Below are 18,240 nucleotides of genomic sequence, written 5' to 3' on the forward strand. Positions count from 1 at the left end.
TAACTTCTCCCCATTTTAAACTTGCTTTTATACTATTTTTGCACTAGCTTGAGTAACTCTAGTCATATATCATGTTGAGTGGGGGGTGGTTGTACCTTGGAGGTGGATAATGCCAGTGTCATACCTGAGGTAGCCTTCGGGATGGAGATGAGCACTTGTGACCTTGACAGAGTAGCTGGTTCAGCAGCAAGGTATCTCCTTTTCCCCCTTGATTTTCAACTGCTGTACAGTTTATCTGCACCACTGAGTTCACCCTGTTGTCAGGATTTCAACAGAGCCTGGCCCTGGTGTCTCCACTCTGCTCCACCCTCCCTTCAGTCCCCTTTAGCATTGATTGTGTGTGGGAAGTTGGGCATGCTGACCGCATACCATCCAGGGAATTGCAACTGTGCTTCACTGTCTGTTTTCTGAACTGTTGACTTCTGTTAGAATGCGAATATAACTCCCCAGTTTTCTCTAATTTTACCCCACAGTCATTTTCCCACACATTCCACCTGGGAAATCATTTATTGCTGGGAAATTAAATAGATAACACTGTATCTGGATTTCATTGCACCCCTTTGAGACCCATGTGGAAGGATGAGTGCTTTTTCTGATGTCCACATGGCTCGTGCAATCTTTTTCTATGATTTCAGAGGCAAAGCTTCATGTGATCCAAACCCAGCAATCCAGCGGTATTGCAGAGTAGGGAAAAAAAGAAAATGAGTGATATGCAGACAGGCTTTAAGAAAAAGCCAGCTTCTGACCGCCTGATATCTGATGGTGCCTCAAGTCACACGGAATCAGTACACATTTTCTTGATACAACATTATTTTTATGACCTTTATCCTGTGTTTTCATCCAACCAACCCCAAAGACAAGGGTGCTGTAAGAAGCTAAACTGAAAAAGAAACTATAAAAGAACCTCTCAGGCTTTCCAGTTTCCTCTGAGGATACAAGCCGTAATTCCAGTTTGGCCAGTTTTGATCATGATTTTTGGTCATGATTACCTCCCTTCTCCATATCCTCTCTCGCATACACAATTACCATGCCCATTTCGGACAAATCCCCCCCCATTTCGGAACATGGACCGCTGAAAAGGCTGAAAATGCAACGGGAATGTCCCCTGCGCGCCTCGGGAGGGTGAGACGGCCGTGGCTGCTGGGAGGAGGGGCTGACGGGTGTGGGATGAAATGGCCTGTGTCCCACTCACCACCTTCACCAGCCCCCTTGGGAAGCCCTGGCACGATGTACAGCTCGGAGAGGCGCAGGAGGCTCTGGAGGAGCTCCCGGGCAGGGCAGGAGCTGGGGACAGACCCGCGGGCAGCACAGGGAGAGAAGCAGGGACTGGAGCAGGTAAAGGGGTAGTGACAGAGACGGGGCAGGGACAGAGACGGCACTGGGAGTGGGACAGGGGCAGGAACAGACAAACGGATAGGGACAGGGGCAGGAGTAACAACAGGGGCAGGAAGGGGACAGGACAGGGGCGTGGATGGAACAGGCACGGGCAGGGACAAGGGCAAAGAAAGGGACGGGAGCTGGGTCAGCGATGGAACAAGGGCAGGTCAGGGATGCAACAAGGACAGTAGCTGGTAAGAGGATGGAACAGGGGCAGGGATGGGACAGGGGCAGGGTCAGAGGCTAGCGAAGGCAGGCGACAGCGACAGGAACACGGACAGGGGCAGGGACACGGACGACACACGGACACTCCCCGCCCCCTCCCTGTGGCGGTGACGTCACCACCCGCAGTTCCCGATTGGCCCGGCGGGCGCAGGTGACGTCACGGCGTGACGCCATCCCGCCGGCGGGGCCCGGACAAGATGGCGTCGCCCGGGGCCGGCGGTCCCGAGCGGGGCTCGTAGGGACGGCGGGCGGTGACCGCGGGACTGCGGGACAGCGGGGCCGAGGGCCGCAGGTACCGGGCTAGACTGGGGAGAAGCTGGTACTGGGTGGGGTAGCGGCGCTGGGGCGCCGCAGGTACGGGCGGGGACCGCGGGTGCTGTAGGTACCGGGCGGGGGCCGTTGGGTGCGGACCGCGCCCCTTCGTCTTCTCCGCGGACAGGGACCCTCCGCTGCCGCTCGGTGGAGCCGCTGTGAGGTGCCGGCACTCGGCCCTGGGCTGGACTCGCGTAGCAAGGCGGCGTGACGCTCCTGTCCCACAGGCTCCTGCTTTCCAGCAGTTTCCGGGACCGCTGGAGCCAAGGGAATGTGTAACCCCCATGAGCTTGCCCTTGATGAGTTTGCCTGGTGGCTGCTGTAATCCGAGTAAGCTCTTGGTGTCCGTGATGTTCGAAAGTGCCTCCTCGCAGTAACTAAATCCGTGAAGAACCAAAACAAACATCTGATTTTCTTTGGGGGTGTGGTGTGTGTCGGGTCTGCCTTCAGGTAACTTGCTAATTTCTGCCTCTTCTGCTGTGCAAATCACAGTGCTTATCTTCCCTATGCTACTTGTAACTTTAGAGTTCTGCTAAATCATGGAGTATTCAGTCTTTGGCTGCATCTCCTTGTAGGCTAAAGATCCAGTCATCTTTATTTCGTGGGTTGTAGTTCTACAATTCTCTTTTATGCTTGTCGCCTGTTTCTGGATCTTTTCCAGTTAGCTATTCTGCTTTTGACTACATCTTTCTCAGAGTTTGATACGCAAACATCCCATGGATGTATACGTTGGTGTAAGAATACTTCAGTTTAATTGTTTCTAACTTCCTGATAATGCTTTGCGTTCCCTCTTGCTCAGTGCTTACTAGAAGTAAGACATTCCGTGCATTTATTTATTTATTTATATTTAGTATAATTCAAGGGCTGCTTATCCTACTACAGGGAAGGTTAGGTTTGCTTTTTTTTTTTTAATTAGTAAAAGAAATAACAATAGATGAAAGTGAATAGCCACCTCGTCAATTGTTTTTATTCCCCACGCCATTAAAAATTCCAGACAAGTGAAAAAAGCCTAGCCATAGAGAAATGTTACGACACTGATGTTGTCTCATTAGAGAGGAGATAACCAGGTGGACTCTGGCGCTTGGCTGTGGAACTAATATAGCTGCCGTCCCGGACCCAGTAAAATGTATTCGTTCTGGATTTAAGCACTTCGAGGCCGATATTCCTATGTGACTCACTTTGGCCAGTGAGTGTTGCCAAACTAAGGGGCAGATGGGTTGTGTTTGATGTCTCTTCAATGGCTGTGCTGCTGATGGAAGACTTGCTGCATCCCACAGTCTCTCAAGAGACTAAGAGGCTTTTGTGGGAGCTTGGTCAGGGGGATCTTACTCCTACTCCAGATGTGATCCAGGGTGTTGAGGAGAAAGAGGAAGTGCTGCAGTTAGCCAGACCTCTTCCTCACCTTCCCTTATCAGTCTTGGAGCATGGGACTTTCTGCTCCTCTGCAGGCACTCCTGCAACTGCTGGTTTCCTGGCATTTTTCAGGTAAGAGTGGGAAAAAAGTTGTTTTGGCCTCCTTCCCTTTTTTCAGAGGGAAAATCTGTGTAGCTGTGCATCAGCCACGGGCTGTAGGGTGGGCTGAGGCAGCAGCATACGGAATGTTTTGAGGCATGTGCGCAGTGGTGCTGGGTTACAGCACCAGGCAGAATTGATGCTCAAGGACTTCAGTTTCCTGTACACACAGAGCTGCAATTCAGAAGTGCCAGTGGTTCTTAAGGTTGCCGTTGCCACTGGGTGGCTTAAAACTTTTAGGCAAGTACCTTAATTCTAAGGGCAGAGAGACAGGAAAGATTGTAGTTTTTAAGCAGCTTTTACCAGTTTGTGGGTTTAGTCTCAGAAACAAAACTGAAAGTAATGGTCCTTTCCTTGCCTCAACACCTGTACTTGGCCTGCACTTTGATGTCTCCTTTCGTTTTTTGGGGGGTTTTTTTCTGTGTGTGACCTATGGAACAAAGGAGTCAGGGAAGAAGTTGCTGCTACTAAAGTGCTGTTCAAGTGTGAGCTGAAACAAGGGGACATGAAACTTCAAAGGGAAAACCAAGAAACTCTCAGATCTAAGCTTTGTGAATCAATAAGTATTAGTATCTGTTAGTGAAGAGAACTTAAATTTTCAGAATATTCAAAGAGTATACTGGTCAGCTGGGAGATTTCCTGTTTTGTTTATGTTGATGGATAGAAAAATTGTAATGGTGAAAAATCATCAAAAACTCGTGGAAGAGCTCCATCTCCATTATTCACGGGATGTTTTGTTATCCTCGAGACAAAAGCTTGTAACTGACAGAATGGAGTCAGGTTTCTGGACCAATCCAGCGTCATCTGTCACACTGTGACGGCCGGAGCTGTTTTGGCTGGTACTGGTGGCAGAAGTTCTGTAATGACACGGAAGGTGCCACCTTAGTCATCCTCCTTTTTAATTTGTGTAAGCTTATGGTTTCCTGTTGCTTTCACAAATTCTAGGGATTGATAATCTCGTTGTTCAGTGTAGCTAATTGATAATTGTTGTCCATATCCAGCCGTCTGTTCTCATATTTTACAGTTGATGTTAGGTTGAATGTTTTGATAAATTGGTGTGTGAGAAATTTAGTTTTCCTTATTGCACAGAACTTCTGTCCAACCTTCTCTGGTATTTTGTTTCTAGCGTAATCATATACTAGAAACAATATTGAGGAGACTGGGAATATGTTCATGCCCAGTCTCTTCAATCATGAACTCCAGAGTTTCAGCTGTCATTTTACAATGATCTCTACCTAAAGGCATGATTATCTATTTAAAATTGATCAGTGCAATTCAGATCAATGTCATCGTAAGGAAGGTTTAGTGGAGCCATAATTGGAAAGCTCTGAAGCTGTTGTGGAAACAATTCTTTGAAGGAAAAGCAAAGAAAGGTTATGTACAATTTGTGAATAGTTTTCTTGTTTGAAAAAGTAGGTCGTCTAGGGTGCATCAGAGGTTGGTTTCTCATCCCTGCATTGTGTGTGCTTAAGCTGATAACTGGGAAGGCAGAGCTATTGATCTTGCATCACATACCACTCTGGAATCGACCCTTGGGATTAGTGCAGTTGATCGATACAAGCCTGAGCTCACAGTTGTTGTGTGTTAACTACTTAGGTAGGTAATCCTCTCTGGTATGCAAGTGCATTGCTCAGTGCTTTGACCCTCTGACTTGGTTTGAATAAGCTCGTGTTCCGTGTCCCTAATGACCTTTTCCAGGCAGTGTAGTCTTGTGCTGAAGTCTCCATCAGAACCTGAGCGCTGGGGACTTTCCCCCTCTCACATTATTAGATTTATTCCAAATCCTTTCGTGCAAAGGCGTTTTTCTTAAATGTTAGAAATGCTGTCTTTCCTGTGGATGGGAAACTTTTAAAAGACAGACTGTGTGCCCAGACTCGGTTTGGTGGTTTTTCATTTTTGAAAGCTACAAGGTCTTTCCAGAATCTCTTAAGATTGCAATGTACTTGAAACACAGAATTACATCAAAAGGGGAACACAATATCATTTCTCTAATTTAGGCTTAAATCTTCCCTTCTAGAGGGAAAGCAGATTGGTTCAAAACACCACATTGCATTAGTAGTATTAGAGTTTGTAACTGACTGAGCTTGTATTATCTCAGCTGCATTTTGTGTTAGAAACTCTTACACGAGTGTAACTTTTTAAATCAGAAGAAGATGAGTCCTATCCAGGATGTAGTCAGTTCTTCTTATGGAGGATTATCTGCATATGAGTACAATTTGTGGATTTAGCTGTTGATGGTTGGTCTAGTGGAAAGCAGTATTAAAGAATTGTGAGCTCTTGTTTGGTCTGTGTTACTTGAGCCCAGCATTTTTGGTAACTATGTACTAGATTATGTGAAAGATTTTATTTTTAAGCTTCTTCCTTATGTATGTGTTTGTGCTTGCACCATTTGTCATCTCTAGGCCAGCTGCAGAGGAAGCCATGACTGAAATGACTGATGAGATTTATTCCCTGATTTTGGGAGGGTATGTTTCAAAGAGTGGCTGTTAGCAGTTGTGCTGTGTCATGTTTTAGCCCTGTGCCTAATTTAGGCACAAGGAAATGCTCGTGTGTTCAGTTTGGTACACCTCATCAATTCTGAGTGCTAAAATAAAACTAGATTCTGAGTTTATTAACTCTCTCTGAAGTACTTGTTAAAACTTGAAATGTTTCCTTCTGTGATACAGCAAAGCCACACTGGGTTCCACCCTAATGACTAATACCATCATGTGGTGTCCTTGCATAGTAGTGTGTAATAATTTGACTTGGAAATATAGGAGGTACATGTAGCAGGAAAGGGACACTTGAATAAAATCACCATTAATCATCTGGAATGAAACTGTGCTTGATAAAATAGGGCAGAAAAGCTTTATGCTGCATAGCCTCCAAGAAAAGAATGTGTTCTTAATCTTTTAATTAAGTATTATGTCACCACAAGCAGTTTGTTGACAGTCTGTTTCACTTCTTGGTAGAAAACAAGTGAAGGATTATTTAGTTTCATTTTGCTTGCTGTGTTTGTAACAATATACAAAAGAGCTCTTTCCAGAAAGTACCTTTATATTCTTTTTTAAGAAGAAGGGAAAAAAAAAAGCATCTGTAGTTAGAGGCTTCATTCTTGCTTATGGAAGGGAGCCTAATACATGTTTTCTGTTCACTTACCTGGAAGAAAGTGCTTAGTAATTTCATGTCCCTTTTGCAAAGAAAATCCAAGAAAAGACAGTAAAAAGCTTGTTGCTTTTAACTAACACTGTTGAATATTTCTGAATTTGTATGCAAAGGGAGAGCTATCAAATTCAAGTGTGAATATGAAAGTAATACTGTTAGGGTCTGTAATCTCATCTATGTGAAGGTCTTAAACTGGAAAAGCTTTAATAAATTCAGCTTACAGAATCCACAGCTGTATTATAAGATGAAAGATAAATGAAGGAAGGCAAAGGTGAAGAAGTTGGTTTTGGCATGAGTGACGTGGTGATCTGAGCTGCTTTTGAAGTTGGAGATGGACTCTGGAAACTCTGCTGGCAGAATGACTGTGATGGCTGTTTTTGTGACGTGGTAATGTCACCCTGCTCATACTGCGCTCCCGTATTGCAATGCAGTTATTGTACAGTTCTGAAAGTCTGCCTGTCTCTGGGGGTGTTCTGTATGTGTTATGATGTTGGAGATGAACAGGTGAAATGTAGCCATGTTTAGTTCGGTGGATCTGGCTGTACTCTGGGTAAATAGGTTCTGCCAAGTAATGGAAAGGATTTGCCTAATTCTGAGACAGAAGCTGTGTATCCATTTTACACTAGTCTTCTTTTGAGGCAGATTTCTCCTGCAATTTGTTGTTCCTGCAGGAATCTGAATTTGATACTCATGTTCTGTTGTTAGGCAGCACTGGATTAATTTCCTAAAGTTGAATTGAATCAGACATATGGATTATAAGAGGGGCGGGCTGGGACTGATTCTCAGGTAGCAGGAGAAAATCTGATAGCTCAGAGGCGGAGTGGTCAGGCCACAGTATTGCCACTTTGCTGCTTAAAAAAATCATCTTGCTGCTGTTTCATGGTTATTATGATGGTCCACTGGGAGAGATCTCTGTGCTGTCAGCAGTCGTGTGTTCTTGCCAGCCTTAAATGTTTGGAGAGAAGTTGTGGGATGATGCTTGCGTGGTCACGAGGCAACTTCATCCAGCAACCTACTCTGGTCTAGTTATAAAATAAAGTAAGGCTAGGTTATTGAAGCTGAGTCAGATCTGTCAAAACGTCCTGAGACAATTAAGCTAATGCATCTCTGAAGGTTTCTTTTTGCACGTAAAATGAGCTATTTCTGTTTAGTTATTCATTACTTTAAGTGTTCTGGGGCTTGCATTTATTACTGTATCTGCTGAAGAACTTCCTGATGTGTAGGGAAAAAGTTTATACTACTAAATGAGACAGGCTATGTAGTGTATAACAAAATTACAGACTTAAATTAATTGGAAGTAGTAACTTAAAAATAAAGTTTGGACTACACTAAATTTCATGCTCAGATCTGAAGTTCATCCTTGGGGCTTTTATAGTGAGATGAAAAATACTGAATAGGAGTAATTTGGTAGGAAATAGGTACTGTTCCAAACTTGAGAAACTGCAGTGTGATTCCTGGGGTAATGGTGGGTTTGGGGAAGCACAGGTTGTGTTCTGACTTTGCTGCTCGCTGAGCTGGATGATTGTGGGCAAACTGCTTCAGCTTTTTGCCTTATTCCTCATACCTGCAAAACAGGGACAGTTTCACTGCTGGTTAAGGGCCTTGGATGGGTATTTTGGAGTCTCCTATAAGAGCTACATGGTGCTGAGGGTATGAGCGAATTTCAGCAAAAGTACTTTCCCCGCAGAAGAAAGAAAATTAATGAGAAGTGTGTAGTTCCTGGCATTATAAATATCCTGTAGGTATCTACATTTCATCTGAAAGCAGTGTCTTTCCTTGTCTTAGGTTTCTTTTCTCTTTTCCATTCCACTGGAGCACTGAAAGTTCAATATCCAAATGCCCTTACTGTTGGGAGGCTTGTGATTGGGTGCGTATGTCCGTCTCCTACTACCCTGCAAGTCTGTGGATTTTGCTCTGTGCATTGGTGATAGAAAATTCACTCTCTAAGTGCAGACTTTTACGCTACTCCTTAGATTTACCTGCCCAAACATTACCTGCAAGTAGGGTTGCAGTGCTGGGAGGGTAGACTTGTTGTCTTACATAGCGGGAAAGCATACCCCTTCAGTTTGTTTTCAGTGAGGAAATTTAAATCTTAAAGCTCATTTTAAATAGGAAGAGTAGGAATTAAGGTGGGTGAGTGAGGAGATTATTTTGTGATGCTTATGGATCTACCGAGTACTTTGTGGGAATGTGGCAGGGAGGGAGGAATGACATCTGTGGTATAGAATGTCTTTCTGAAGCAGTATGTGAAGGTGAGTGTAGCAGCTGGAGCATCCTTGAAAGGTACATCTCAGATAGTTTCTCAACTTTTCTTCTTGATGGGTGAAGATTTTCTGCATGTTTGTGTGTCTTCACTGCTAGTAACCTCAGCTGTAGCAGTTGTACACACAGAATAAACCTTGTTTAGTAGATGTACAGTCTCTCTTCGGTTTTTCCCTCTTGCTTGTGGTTTCCATTCCTGAATTTTTCAATCTGTAGTTGGATTACAGGCCATTTAAGCAGCCCCTAATAGAAGGGCACTTGCTATTTGAGAACTACAAAATTAGGAGATTGTAAGGAAGATGTTTCTGCTCAGGACTGAGTATACTGCCCTCAGGTAGTGTGGGCCCATGAAGTTTGCTAATATAAAACACAGCAAGCAGCTCATTTACTTATCATGCTCTTGTTTTGTAATAGATCCACTATAGCTGAGGGCAATCTCAGTTTCACTTCGCTCCTCAGAGGTAAATTCATATTTTTTTACGCTAGGCAAGCTTGCTCAAGGCAACTTACCTTTCTGTGTTCTAAATTAATTGTTTCAGAAGTACAATCAGTGTGGATACCGACAGTTTGCTGAGCTGTTCAAGTGTCTGTTGTTGTTTTCATAAACAGGGCATTTTTTTGTTTGTTTTGATAGCTGTTAATGATGCTTCTGTTACTATGTGTTTTTAAAGGGCAAAACATCATCTTTTTACCAGTTCTAGCCTCTCCTAAAGTTTACAAGCCATTGCAAGAAACAATAAAGAAGGTACTATTCACTTTAAATCGGTTTCCTGCTCTTAATGCTCTGGTATGCACCAGTTCCTTGTTAATTAAAGCAAGTGAATTTTTTTTTTCATTTAAAAATATTACTTCTGCTAGTGAAATGCAATTTGGTATTGTCTACCCATGGTATTTCTCATCTAGCTCATCTATTTAATGCAGTCACTCAGTTCTGTTTGGACTGAGTGGGAAGACTTGAAAGCAGGATTTACTGATACTATGCCTGGAGGTGAAACAAGATTGGTTTTTAGGCATTACTGCCATGGGACCATCTTTTCACTTGCTTGATACATTTTTTGAATCTCAGTTTGACTCCTTTGTTCTGTTGAGTTGGTCAGGTAAGGAGCATGTCCCTGATGAGGCCTCAGCTCAGTGAACATATAACAGTAGCTGAAGTGAGTGTTCATGAACAGTGATGAAGGGTTGTTTTCTTCCTGGTCTTTTAATTTCATCCTTCAGTTTTGCAAAACCTGGCATTTTTTCAGATGTGTACTTCTGTCTATGCTTATTTTCTTGTCTCAGTCTTGATAAGATGGGTTAGATCAAGACAGATGCCTGTTGGCTAAACAGGAGTGACGCATGAATTAAGGACAAAATGAGCCGAGACTATACCAGTGACATTGATGCCTTGGGAAGGCTGACCTGGAACATAGACTGGACAGAGCTAAGAGTGTGAAGTAGGTATTTACTGAAAGGCCTGTAAGGATACAGCTTGGGCAGGACAAGAGCCTGGCCAGGGCTACACCCAAGGCATACCCAAAATGGTCACAACATGGACAACTGGTCACAAGGCCTCACACTTTTATAAGTTTTGGTCCATTTGCATATTGGGGTTAATTGTCCAGTTACAGCGTCAGATTATGAAATCCCATCCTTCTTGTTTTCTCTCTTCAGTGCACCATTGTTTATGTTTTTGGGCCTGAAAACTTGTAACCATTGTCCTTGGTCTCCATCTGGGAAAAGATTTGTCTACTTACTCTGTGAAGAAGGCTTACTAACACTTCCTGTGAGGCTCAGAACTACACACCTAGGCAGCACAGAATCTGAAAAACGTGGAAGCTAAAACTTAAGGCGTCAACATGTTGCTGTGTTGGAGAAATGCATAAACCCCAGAAAAAGTCAAATAAGCTTGTGAAGAATGTCACACCCATGGCACCTAGGATGAATTCGGGTTTTTCACATTAGCACTCAAGGTAAAGGTAAACCAAGCCTCATGAGGTATGTTTTGAAAATCAGTGGGATTTAAGATGCTATGAGCTTTTGTGGTCACTTCACAAAAAAGTGTTTTGGAGGCCACATTTTTCCACGTGTCCTGTGACCATATCTTAGTTGCTTCAGGAGCAGGAAGTGTTTAGAGCTCTTCCTTCCATGTATGCGTATTTGGAGAATGATTGATTAATTTATGGTGAATTGGGGTGTTTCCTGGAAAATGGCAACACTCAAAGATGAAACGGAAAAGAAGGAAGATTGAGACTGAACATAAGGAAGAAATGAAGGTGGTGAGGATCTTAACAGGTTGCCCTGGGAATCTGTGGATAACTCATCCCTCGGGGTGTTCCAGGACAGGTTGGATGGGGCTTTGGGCAACCTAATGAAAAAAAAAAAAGGTATCCTTGCCTGTGACAGAGTGTGTGGACTAGATGATCTTTGAAGGTCCCTTGCAACTCAAAACATTCCATGATTGAATCAAGTGAGTTTGCAGGGAATTTCTATTCGTAGAATGTGGCTCTTTTAGTTGAGAGAAATAAGATGAATTAGTGGGAAGCAGGGACATCAGAAACAGTTTAACAAGTTTTAAAACATCAAGTTTTATCCACATGATGGGAGAGATCCTTTTGGGCATGGGAGAAGGCTGTTGTTGGCCTGATGTGTAGTCAAACTGCTTGGGCCAAGTGTGCAATTAGGATCTGAAATAATGGCTCCCATGCTGAATATCAGTATTTCAGCCTGCTTGCTTCAGGACAGGCAGGGTTGTTTGGAGGTGGAATTGTTAATGTAACGTGTTATTTTTTCTATCAGTACCATGCTGAATTTTGCTGGGAAGATATTAAATATGTGGTAAGAGTGGGTAGTGCACGTGACCCAAGTATAAAAAGAAAAATTGATGTATCTATAGTAGTATAACACTGTTCTTATTATTCTTGTACAGTGCAAGATGCGCACATTTTGGCTGAGATTCAATATGAGGAATTGCAAGTGATATTTGACCTGCTGGCAGATTTTATTTTTCCATTTAAAAACTTTGGCCAACTTGATTTCCTGATAGATTTTTCTTTTGTCTTCTTCATTAAAGTAATTCCGTAAGTGTTAATATTTCACCAAATTTATAACCAAAACCATAATTATCTACAAATATTATGATTTCTCTTCTGAGTTTTAACAGGGAAAAGATGACAACCCTACAGCTTTCATTGGAATGGATATTTTTACGTTGTCATTTAATTGTTGTAATGTATTTAAATTAATTAAGTTCTGGTTAATAAGTAAATATTGAAAATATTATTTAATACAGATTGCTATATGTACCAAAATAGTTTGAGTTGTTGTGTTGTTATTCGGAGAAGGTCCTGGTATGGTCAACAAAGTTGAACTTATTTCCAAGTAGTACCAGATCAGCTACCTGTCACCTCTCTTGGTTAAGGAGTATCAGAACAAAAAGCTTGAAACTGCAGAGATTGTTATTTTTGAACTAAAAAGATTATGTTGTGATTATTGGATTAAAAGCTGTTTTACTCTGTTGTGCTAGCAGCATTTTGAGAGTGTTTGTCTAGCTCTCATTCATAACTGGGACAGGTCTGAAGTGTTAATAATACTCAAGTACTTCTGAATCAGTTTGTTACATATTGAAGTACCACTGCAACAAATAGAGCGGCATTTTAATTAGTTTGTGATATTCTGGGTTGCAGGCATACATTCTAAATGTGCAGGATATTCCACTGCTTTTCCATGCATCGTTACCAAAAGAACAGAGTAAGTGGGTTATTTTGTTGTTGAAACTAGCTGTTAGCAGTCTCTTTCACTCAAGAAGGGTTGTGTTGTAATATTGGCTTTCTTCTAAAGTGCTGTGTTTAATGAGGAAAGCTAATGCACATGCCTGGCTCTGGTTAGTGCTAAGATTGCTTAGAAAAAATTGACTCTTTTGTAGTAGTATGAAATCTTATGATAATTAAGCTGAAGTAGCTACATTTGTTGATAGTTACCAGATGCTTACCACCTGACAGTTTCAAACTCTCAAAATTGGTAGGTATTTGCTATCCAAACTTTAGATACAGGAAAATAGCAGTTAAAAACAGTTGCTCTGCTCATCAAATCTGGGACTTGTTTCATTACTGCATTGAGATTATTGCAGCCCTCACTGCTAGTATGAGTCCTGGATCATCATCTTCACTTTTTTCCTATAATGTAGGAATTGGATGGCACATTTATATTTTTATCTATCAAATTTCTGTCTTGCTTCTTTTGTGCATCAAGGAGGGGAAGTTAGTCCTCTATTTCTAATTTACTGTTCTTTTTTTTGGTGGTATTGTAGTTTGTAGATTAGTGAAGCTGACCTTGAAGTAAAAAAAAAAAAAAAAAAAAAAAAAAGAAAAGAAAACACATCACTTTTTTTCTCAGCTGTTTTGTTTACTTGATCTTTAAATAACCTGGGTAAAAATCACTAAACTGCACTCTAAAATACACATCTGCTCTTGGATGAACAGACCCTGCACTATGCCCAAGTTTCGGGAGTCTGGAAATCAGACCAGTCTTAGATGTTTGTTGCAAATGGTTTTCTTGTGGCAGGATTGAGTTTTCTGGAAAGAGTCCTTTTTAAAAAGGTCACCCATTTGCTGCCACGGTTAAATATGAATTTAGAATGGGTGCATCTTCCATGCTGTTGTTTGGCATATCAGTGTTTGGCCAAAGGAAAAGCTTGCCCTGATCTGCTTTGACCACAGGGCTGTCTGTAAGTACTTTTCTGTTTCCTTATGCTGTTGCCTGTGAAACTTGTATTTCTAGAGGTTTGTGTGGTGTATAGACTTCAACTGTGTTGGAAACCTGTATGGCTGATAAGTCAACAAGTGACTAAAAACCTGGTGTATTAGTGTGCTTCATTTCCACAGCCATTGTAGGATTGTCCCTGATTTCTGTGTGAACTGTATGGCAAGTTACCTTATGTTTCAAACACATAGTCATGACCTTAAAAGAGGAATGGAGCTGTCTGCTGTCAGTTATAAACCTTACATCCTTAACCAGCCAAACTGTATGTCATGTTAAGGGATGGCACAATTTGAAGAATCAGAGTCTCCTGATGTTTATTACTGCTAGGAAGACGCAATTGAACATCCGCATGCCAAACCCCATAATGGATGTTGTGACCATTATTAGTGTTGTCTTGTAATCCAGTAATGTGGTCTGCACACAATCCTATTCTTCAGGGTCTTTTCTCTCTTTCCTTCCTACTTATGTATTTGAACAATGCTTTTGAAAGTGCCATTTTATTTGTTCCTGTCCCTCTGCCCCTCAGTCATTGCACTAGTAATAACAAACTGTATTAGTTTGATATAGGCTGTTCTTCAGATTTAGGTCTCTGATCACAGCTGCTTGGACTGTTGATTCACGGGGATATGTATGCAGCAGGGATACCTAGCAATTTCCTCCCTGAAGCCCCATCTTGTCAGTGTAAGCCCTACTCTGAATGGTTAAATACAGGATAATGACCACTTGTATTTGTATCCCATAAGATGAAGATATAATTAGATATAACTGGTGCCCCTTGAAAATTGGGTAGCAACTTCCTAGGAGTGTTGGCTTCAAGGAGGGTTTGGTTTGTTTCTGTCAATCTTAAAATTGACTAAGGAATTTAATTTACTTTATCTCCTGGATTGTGGTAGCACTTAAGAGGAGTTACTATAGATAAAGTTAGAACTTACTTTTCTGTTAGGGCTGGTGAAAGAGGTGGGGTTTTTTCTTTCCTTTGTGGGTTTTTGTTTTGGGGGTCTTGGGGTCTTTTGGCTTTGGGTTTTGGTTTGGTTTTTTATTGTTGTTTTGCTTGATTTGGGATTTTGGTTGGGGGGGGAGGGGGAGGTGTTGTAGGCATGTAGTAGCAGTATGTCACATGTAGTTGTACAACTTTATCAAGAGAGCTGTTACCAGTGGCTTAACATCACTGTGCTTTGTTGCGAGGGAGTACCTCCATGTGCTCTTGTTTGCAGAACTCTTAGAGGTATAAAGCAGAAGCAATTGCTGCAGGTTTTGGGATGATGTCATCTATTTGGATATTGTAGTAAAAGCATGGAATCTGTTTTGTACTGTAGTGAACTTACCAGCTTTTTGCTGAGAGAGGTCGTAACAGATCTGAGTTGTGTAGCAGTGGTTGAGCACTTACATAGATGAAGCTTGGATATGAGAAACTTAACTTTTGTTTTCTCTTAGCAACAGGCACTGTTGACTTCTGTTTTTGCTGTTTGAAGCTATATATACAGAATCCTGATGTTGGTTATAGCCCTTCACTTGCACTGAAACAAATAGGTACAGTGAAAACTGAAAATGTTGTATAAATTTTGAACACCTGTGACCATTAGAAATCAATCACTTGAAGTGATTTTTACTTTTTTCTGTACTGTAAAATCAGTAGTGCATTAATGTAATGTAAGCAGGAAATTTTTTTTTTTACTTCTTCTGCCTTTTGTTTTTGTAGTTTTCAGACTGAACGGTGCATCCTTAATAGTGTATAGACTGCACAATATGTATTAGCAGGTAAAATGGAAATTGCAAGATCATGTCTCTTTCTCTGAAAATCATATATGTGCTGATTTGATTATGGTTGATAACTTAAGGCATTATGGTTTCCTTTCACCCATAAGTTACTCATTTTTCATTTATCTGAATTTTAGGTGGAAATTACTTTAGAGAATTCACGTGGTCTGGAATCTAGACATGCTTGCACCCCAAACTCAGGAACACAGCAGCAAGAGTCCAGTTCTTCTTGCCAAATAGTTATATTGGTTTGAATTATCACAAATCTTTATTCATGATACAGGTATCATTAGTGGTAGGATACTTCCAACTTGTCAGAACTCCTTCTGAAAGAAAAGGAATGAAGATACAAACTCATGGGAAAGTAGAAGAAACATTGAAATAAAAGCAAAAACCTACTCCAGCTTCCCAGAAGCTCTTCATGAGTCATTCTTTGTAATAATTTTTTTGTTCTGTTCTGTTGATGAGACTCTCCCTTTGGCATTGCCCTCTTGCACCAAGTCACGCTTTCCTGTGTTCTCCTTGTCTGGTTGCACAACTCAATGTCATTCAGGTTTAAGTGGTGACATGCCCAGTGGATTGCCTTGGTCACCTCTATCTCTTCAAGCCATTCCAGCTCATCACCTCTCTGTGCCAGTTGTGGCTGTCATCAGTTTTGCCTTGCCACTTCTGTTCCTGTGTCTTTGTGTTGTTGTTTGTTGTCATGGTTCTTTCCCTGTCCCCCCTCCCCTTCTGTCGTGATCACTCTGAGGTCCTCTGCCCTCATCCTGGGCTCTTGCTATGCTGTGTTCCTCTGACTGTCTGGTTTTAAGAATGCTGACATGCTGCCTCAGTGTTACTAAGTAAAAAATGATGCAGATGAATCTAGAGGAGTTCACTTCAGGTTGTTTCCGTTCCTTATAAGTTTTAGGTACTTGCAGCCCTGATCTTCTCTGTGGACAGTTGGCCAGAACCAAGAACAAGGGAGTGAGGCTAGGGAGGTCTACATTTATAGAAGAGAGCTTGTGGGTGGCTGTAAGAACACACTTTAGTACTCTGGAACTAACTGGTAGGGCAGGAGAAGTGTTGAAAAAGATTTTTTTGTACTGTCAATTTACAATGTGCAGTATCAGGCCAAAATCCATGCCACCATGTGCTATTACCACCAATGCCCTTCGGCATCTTGTTCTGGAGTCTGGTGATCAAAGGGAACCGTGGTGGTACTTCACTTGTCCATCATCTGATTTGGAATAAAGCTTTGGAAGCAGTCCAAATTTCAAAGTATATTTCAAAATGAGTGGTAGCAAAAATAAGCAAACCTTTACTGCATGGTGTAGTGAATACTCAGATGATGCACAGAATCGTAGTAACAATGTGAGTAACCACCTAACTGGATGCAAATACTGTTTTCTCAGCCAGGAGGACAGAGCAACAGCAACATGCTTGTAGCAGTGGTCCCTGACTAGCCTGTCAAATCTGATTAGTCATAAGACACTATTTTAATTAAACCTTCTTTGTGAAGGGGGTGATGAAATGTGGCTGGCAGCCTGTTACTGTGTGTGGTGCTTAACAGTTTTGTTTGCTGATAAGTGCCTTCTAAACTAATGGTGTCTTAATAAGTGCACACTCACAGTGCATCAGGAAGACCTGTGTGATATAAATTCAAATGCTATGTGAATCTAAAGTGACTGGCTCTGGAAATGATCCATTTCATGACTACCTTGCTGCTGATGTGCCTTAGCTAGTTATGGTTAATTAAGCTGTTGCATATGGCAGAGGAATTATTTTTCTACTACGTCTTGAAGTTAATGCAGACACCAGGTCAGCATTAGGATTTTACTACAGGCTGGGCAGCAAAAGCGAGATACGTGTATCTTATGTGGGGTGACACTGAGACTTTATGCAGCTCCAGAGTGATAGGCTACTGCAAAATTCCTTGGAAGTTGGATGTGCAGTTTTGGCTTGTTGGGATTTATACATATTGCCACTCATGTCCCTGGAGCGGTAACTGGTGCTGCCTTGAGCAAACCCCCTTATCAACTTAATTTGGCAAAGTGTGGAGGATACTTTCTCTAATAAGAAGTTTTCGAAATCCTCTGAAAAAGGAGTTGCTTTTCAGTCTGAGGTAGTAACTAGAAAAAAGATCTGTGAGAAATTAAAAGAAGTGTGTAAAGGCTTTTTCCCACGTTCACTGGAGAGTGGGCAGTGCTTGCATCCAGTGCCGCGCAGTCTCCAGTGGCAAACAGAGGACTGGTGAGGATGTGAAGGCTGTCTGATTTTACGTGTCACCTGGCTTTTTCACTGAAAACAAATCCAGTTGACAACTTTATTGCTATTCTCACACAAGGGAACTACCGACACAGCAGCTTGTCTGGCAGTGAAACCTGGGTCTGAAAGTGCAGCTATTTCATGTGCTGTTGTCTGCAGTCTGGGCACGACCGGTAAGGCTTGTTCAGCTCCAGTGGTTGACATGCAGCTCTACTGGGTAGTCTGGTGGCTCTGCCCTTGATATCCTTACTTGGATGGCAGACTTGGCATTGTTTTACCTCCTTTTTTTCAATCTCCTTTTCTTTCTGTCTTTGAAGCCTTAATGTTTTGTTTGTTTCTGAGAACCAGGTGCCAGAACTAGTTCCTGGCTTAGTGGAATAGTTTCAGACATAATAGCACTGCTGAGAGAGGTTGGTGAGTTCTGAAAAGACCTTGACAAACATTAAGCAGGATGACACACAGTTTTTATGTGCAGTGTGCACCTGGACTTGCGCAGCATGACTCCCTTCCCCATGGCCCAGCATCTGCCCACTGTGTTTCACAAAGTCTGGTTGCAGTTGGGTGATCTTTGTGCAGCTTTGACTTTAGCTTTGTGTAGGATTCCTGTTAGCCAGGGCTGGTTCACTTGTTGGTTTTGACATGATGTTGAAAGGGATCTTTGCA

General features: G+C 42.1%; 1 protein-coding gene across 3 annotated transcripts in view; it reads left to right on the top strand.

The window, feature by feature from the left end:
- Positions 1–1,092: 1,092 nt before the first annotated feature.
- The window catches only part of UBAP1 (ubiquitin associated protein 1), a 33,191-nt gene continuing 16,043 nt past the window's right edge, over positions 1,093–18,240 (top strand). For 2 of the 3 annotated variants that reach the window (XM_066180922.1, XM_066180925.1), the window contains exon 1: positions 1,799–1,894. The gene's annotated coding sequence lies outside the window, so the exon portion shown is untranslated. Of the gene's footprint in view, positions 1,123–1,798; positions 1,895–18,240 lie in introns of those variants that run through there. The other variant, XM_066180924.1, reaches the window with a different exon arrangement.

This window comes from Chamaea fasciata, unplaced genomic scaffold (genome assembly GCF_029207755.1).
Source record: "Chamaea fasciata isolate MVZ Bird 193981 ecotype frontalis unplaced genomic scaffold, bChaFas1.0.hap1 SCAF_4, whole genome shotgun sequence".
In the NCBI taxonomy this organism is placed as follows: Eukaryota; Metazoa; Chordata; class Aves; order Passeriformes; family Sylviidae; genus Chamaea; species Chamaea fasciata.